Here is a 6,486-nt window from a genome sequence, read left to right on the forward strand (position 1 = left end):
GTGAAGTGCTGGGTGGGCCTGGACTCCAGGAGTCCTCAGTCAGATAACTTTTAGAAGAGTTGGGATCTGAAAAACTGAATCCCTCATGACCACATGTGTCCATATTCTCAGCGATATGCATGCCTCCATTCGAAGATTGTTTTTACAGAAATAATTGGGGTAAGGAAAGGAGACAAGGATGGTAGGGATTGAGTCTGGAAAGATAGGCAAGAACCAGATGACAGCAGGGTCTTGGGAGACACGTAAAGATTTTAGAGTTTATCCCAAAGGACAAGGAAGCTACTGAGATTTTAAGGAGAGGAGTGACGTGCTTATATTTGATCTTTTTAAAAGTTGTTCAGGCATTGTGGAGAGTACATTTTAAACAGTTTGGAGGCTATAGCTAGACTCCCAGCTAGAAAGGATGATAGTGGCTTAGCCTTTGATGGTGACTATGTATGGAGAGAAAAATGAATCCCTCATGCACAGCGTTCTTGGAAGGACATTTGACAGTATGTTCTAAGAGTGGACAGCCATATGGTTTGGATCTGTGTTCCCACCCAAATCTCATTATCAGTCTTAACCTCCAGTGTTGGAGGTGGGGCCTGGTGCCAGGCGATTGGATCATGGGGGCAGTTTTCTCATGAATAGTTATCACCATCCCTCTTGGTACTTGTCCTCAGGATAGTGAGTGATTCTCGCGAGATCTGGTAGTTGAAAATTTTGTAGCAGACTGGGCGCAGTGGCTCCCAGCTGTAATACCAGCACTTTGGGAGACTGAGGCGGGCGGATCACGAGGTCAGGAAATCGAGACCATCCTGGCTAACAAGGTGAAACCCTGTCTCTACTAAAATTACAAAAATCAGCCCGGTGTGGTGGTAGGCGCCTGTAGTCCTAGCTACTCAGGAGGCTGAGGCAGGAGAATGGCATGAACCCGGGAGGCGGAGGTTGCAGTGAGCCAAGATTGCGCCACTGCACTCCAGCCTGGGCAACAGAGCGAGACTCTGTCTCAAAAAAAAAAAAAAGAAAAGAAAAGAAAATCATGTAGCACCTCCCCGCTCACCTCACTCTCGCTCCTGCTCTTCCTTCGCCTTTCACCATGATTTTACGTTTCCTGAGGTCTCCCCGGAAGCTGAGCAGATACCAGCACTATGCTTCCTGTACAGCCAGCAAAACTGTGAGCCAATTAAACCACTTTTCTTTATAAATTATCCAGTCTCCAGTATTTCTTTATAGCAATGCAAGGACAGCCTAATACAGACAGATACCTTTTTTTTTTTTTTTTTTTTGAGACGGAGTCTCGCTCTGTCACCCAGGCTGGAGTGCAGTGGCCGGATCTCAGCTCACTGCAAGCTCCGCCTCCCGGGTTCCCGCCATTCTCCTGCCTCAGCCTCCCGAGTAGCTGGGACTACAGGCGCCGCCACCTCGCCCGGCTAGTTTTTTGTAGTTTTCAGTAGAGACGGGGTTTCACCGTGTTAGCCAGGATGGTCTCGATCTCCTGACCTCGCGATCCGCCCGTCTCGGCCTCCCAAAGTGCTAGGATTACAGGCTTGAGCCACCGCGCCCGGCCCAGATACCTTTTTAATTAGTCAATCTCCCTAAGTGCACATCATTAGCAGAATGGCTCTGTGGATACACAGTACTGATAACGTGAAATGGTATGCAGCAGTTGGACAGGAATAAGTAGCCCTAAATGCATAGTCGTGGACAGATCTCCAGGACACTAGGTGACAAAGCAAGTTGCTGGATAATACATGCACTATGATCCTGTTTCTGTAAAAACTAAATAAAACTTTGGTCAGTTCCCGTTCATGCTTTTGTTTTGCTATTTGCACAGATAAAACAAGAAGGCATTCCTGTTATAAAAAGTGTAAACAATACTGTGTTTTGAATATTGAATAAAATGTGGACATTTCCCTCATGCCGCACCCAGTCCCATTTTCTTACCCAGAGGTTACAGCTATCTACTTATGCAGTAGATGCTTGGCAGTCCTTTGCCCCTTCCCTCCTTGAGGTGACTATGATGGTCATACAGACAGCCACCCCTCCCAGCAGAGCCCATGTGATCTGGGGGAAAGCTGACCCCACCCGTAATGGGCCACCATCAGTCTAGGGCTGTGTTTTTTTTTGAAGTGTGGACCTTGAAGACTTCAGGCTCCTCAAGACCCTTTCAGGTGGTGTGAGGGAAAAATGTTTTCACAGTGATACTGAGATATCATTTGCCTTTTCACTATTAGATTTGCAGTGGCAATGCAAAAGCGGGGGTAGGTAAATCCACTGACACCTCACTGGAAGTAAGGCAATGACACAGAAAGGTACCCACTAGTGACCATCATGTTCTTCATTGCCATGTGATCATGGCAAAAACACTTCACTTGAGAATAGTCTCAATGTGGTAGCAAAAAATAAAAAAAGTCAATTTTATTAGGTCTCCACTGTGGAGTACGCATCTTGTGAATACTCCATGTGACTAAACGGAACTTGCGTGAAACACATGGGATGCATACCAAAGCTCAATAGCTCCCCTGTAGGAAACGATCTCTGAGCTGCAAGTTGAGAGCTGACTTTTTCATGGAACATCACTTTTGCTTGAAAGAATAACTATCAGATAAACTGGTGAGTCTGGCAGACTTTTTTTTCAAAAACATTCACTTCAAAAGAAAACAGTGGGTAATGTTGCCAACAATAAAATTGAAGCTTTCAAGTGAAAACTTGAATCTTGGAAAACATATGTTGCTCTATGAACTTGACATCCTCTCAATTCTAGAAGACTTTTTTCTTTCTTTCTTTTTTTTTTTTTTTGTCTTTAAGTTCTAGGGTACATGTGCACAATGTGCAGGTTTGTTACATATGTATACATGTGCCATGTTGGTGTGCTGTACCCATTAACTCGTCATTTACACTAGGTATATCTCCTAATGCTATCCCTCCCCGCCCTGCCCCGACCCCACAACAGGCCCCACTGTGTGATGTTCCCCTTCCTGTGTCCAGGTGTTCTCATTGTTCAGTTCCCACCTATGATTGAGAACATGCGGTGTTTGGTTATTTGGCCTTGCGATAGTTTGCTGAGAATGATGGTTTCCAGCTTCATCCATGTCCCTACAAAGTACATGAACTCATCCTTTTTTATGGCTGCATCGTATTCCATGGTATATATGTGCCACATTTTCTTAATCCAGTGTATCATTGATGGACATTTGGGTTGGTTCCAAGTCTTTGCTATTGTGAATAGTGCTGCAGTAAACATATGTGTGCATGTGTCTTTATGGCAGCATGATTTATAATCCTTTGGGTATATACCCAGTAATGGGATGACTGGGTCAAATGGTATTTCTAGTTCTAGATCCTTGAGGAATTGCCACACTGTCTTCTTGAAAACTTTTTTCATGAAATCTGTGGTAGTAGCAACCATTGTGATTTTTCAATACTGTATCATGAAATGTGTCAGAATTTGGAAGGTTGGCACAATGCAGTAAACCAATGTTTTTTTTTTTTTTTTTATTTTTTTTTTATTTTTTTTATTTTTTTATTTTTTTATTTTTTTGAGGCAGAGTCTCACTCTGTCGCCAGGGCTGGAGTGCAGTGACCGGATCTCAGCTCACTGCAAGCTCCGCCTCCCGGGTTTATGCCATTCTCCTGCCTCAGCCTCCCGAGTAGCTGGGACTACAGGCGCCCGCCACTTCGCCCGGCTAGTTTTTGTATTTTTAGTAGAGACGGGGTTTCACCGTGTTAGCCAGGATGGTCTCGATCTCATGACCTCGTGATCCGCCCGTCTCGGCCTCCCAAAGTGCTGGGATTACAGGCTTGAGCCACCGCGCCCGGCCGTAAACCAATGTTTTTAAAGTAATGCATGATATTTAAAAATGATGAATGGGTAAATGGCTCTTGCAAGCACAAGATATACCAATGGGTTTTAATTTGACTACAAAAATTTCATTGATGTAATTTCAAACTTTACATGGCTGCTAACCTTTAAGCAATCACCAGTTCCTGAGTTTGAGTGTAATATGAAAGGATAGTCATATTATCTGAAAAGTCTATAGAAATACCCCTTCCAGACCGGGTACTACCGGTAGCTCATGCATATAATCCCAGGACTGTGGGAGGCCGAGGTGGGCAGATTGTTTGAACCCAGGAGTTTGAGACCACCCTAGGTAACATGGTGAAACCCCATGTTTCACCACAAAAAATACAAACGTTAGCCATACGTGGTGGTGCATACCTGTAGCCTCATCTAGCTACTCCGGAGGCTAATGTAGGAGGGTCACCTGAGCCCAGGAGGCTGCAGTGAGTTGAGATCACACCACTGTACTCCAGCCTAGAGGACAGAGTGAGACCCTGTTCCCCCGCAGCCCCCAAAAAAACCCTTTTGCCAATCACAAATCTATATAAGGCTGGATTTTCTTTATACACTTCAGCCAAAAACAACGACAACAACAACAAAACACAAAACATGGCAGCAGATTGAATGCAGAAGCACTGTTTCATTAAGCCACATTAAAAAGATTTGAAAAAATAAGAAAGTAAAACAATGCACTTTTCCTAAATTTTCTATTGTTTTTGAAAATAGTCTTTTAAGCACAATGGCACGATGTTATAAAGCCCAAACTTATATGGTGAAGTACTAGCCCCCTGGCCTGCTTTAGCACATGACCTTATTTGGCTATGGTCTCCACAGAGGTACCCCAAATAAAATTAGTTCGTTAGGTCATTGGGATGGGCTCTAATCCTTCTGAGAAGAGGACATTTGGACACAGACATGTAGGGGAAGATGGTGTGAAGAGCTGCAGGGAGAAGGCTGTCCACAAGCCAAGGAGAGAGGCCTGGAACAGATCCTTCCCTCTATAGGCAAGTTTATTTTTACCCCTCAGACTTCACTGATTTGATCCTATAAAGCAAACTGGGTTGGAAGGCTGAGGCACGCAGATTACAAGGTCAGGAGATCAAGACCATCTTCGCCAACATGGTGAAACCCCGTCTCTACTAAAATACAAAAAATTAGCCAGGCGTGATGGCATGTGCCTGTAATCCCAGCTACTTGGCAGGCTGAGGCAGGGGAATCGCTTGAAGCCGGGAGGCAGACGTTGCAGTGAGCTGAGATCACGCCACTGCACTCCAGCCTGGTGACAGAGCGAGACTCCATCTCAAAACAAAAACACCACTTGGAATAGACAGATCAACAAGGAAAAAAAGGCATGTTTATTAACATGCATTCAGGCACAGAAGTCATACAAAATATGAAAAACTCAAATGGCCAGGTAGACGATGCTTTTTTTTTTGTTTTTTTGTTTTTTGGAGACGGAGTCTTCAGGCTCTGTCGCCCAGGCCTGAGTGCGGTGGCACAGTCTTGGCTCACTGCAACCTCTGCCTCCTGGGTTCAAGCAATTCTCCCACCTCAGCCTCCCAAGTAGCTGGGACTACAGGCATGCGCCACCGCGCCCAGCTAATTTTTGTGTTTTTAGGGTTTCACCATGTTGGCCAGGCTGGTCTCAGATTCCTAACCTCAAATTATCTGCCTGCCTTGGCCTCCCAAAGTGCCGAAATGACAGGCATGAGCCACCGCTTCAGGCCGGTTGATGCTTTTATACCATCTTGAGGTTACAGAAAGAATGGGGACTTGGGTCCTAGCAAAACAGGTTATGGGAGGGAGAGAAGAGGAGACCAAGGCAGTCTTGTTATGCAGAGGAAACCAAGGTAGCAGCCCTCGGGAAGAATAGAAGGTAGGTAGGCGGTGGGAAGTGTTTGTCAGATTCGAAAGATTTGAGACTCTCAGGTCATCTTTCCTAGATCCGGACCAGGGGGGCTGAGAAAGCCTTCTTACAGCTGTTGTTTATTTCCTCTGCAGATGCAAACCTCCTCCCCACCACCCCCAACTCAAAAGGGGAGACTAGATTTGCAGGGCAATTATTGTGTTTACAGGCCTTCTGAATAGCCATTTTGAAACATGTCAAAGAAGTCTATTTTGGGGTGAAATATTTGGTGTCGTTTTCCTCCCAGCCCTCACAAAGAACCAACCCTGTTGACAGCTTGTTTTTAAACTTTCTGCTCCCAGCACTGAGAGACAATAAATGCCTTTTTAAAAAGCCACATAGTGTGTGGTACTGTGTTACAGCAGCCCTAGCAAACTCTTATCACTTCTGTGCTTGAAATACTCACAGCGCAGAAAAAATCCAAATTAAGTCCTGCCCGTGGCCTGCAAGGCTGTACCATGAGCTGCTTCCCTGACCTCAGTACACAGCTCTGCCCAGACCATCGATGCTTAGGTGTGCCATGACCCGACTGTCAGGAGTAAGCCAACTTCAATGTGACTTGATTCTGTTGACCTAAAAGGAAGAAGCTGGGGCAAAATTAACATAAATAGGGAGTGTATTGGGGCCAAGCTTGAGGACTGCAACCCAGGAGCATAGTTTCAAGTTGCCCTGAATATACACTCCAATTAGCAGTGATTACAAGTGGATTTTTAAAGGGAAATGGGGACAAGAGAGTGGGCTGATACAAAGTGGTTTG

The sequence above is a fragment of the Rhinopithecus roxellana genome, chromosome 9 (genome assembly GCF_007565055.1).
Source record: "Rhinopithecus roxellana isolate Shanxi Qingling chromosome 9, ASM756505v1, whole genome shotgun sequence".
In the NCBI taxonomy this organism is placed as follows: Eukaryota; Metazoa; Chordata; class Mammalia; order Primates; family Cercopithecidae; genus Rhinopithecus; species Rhinopithecus roxellana.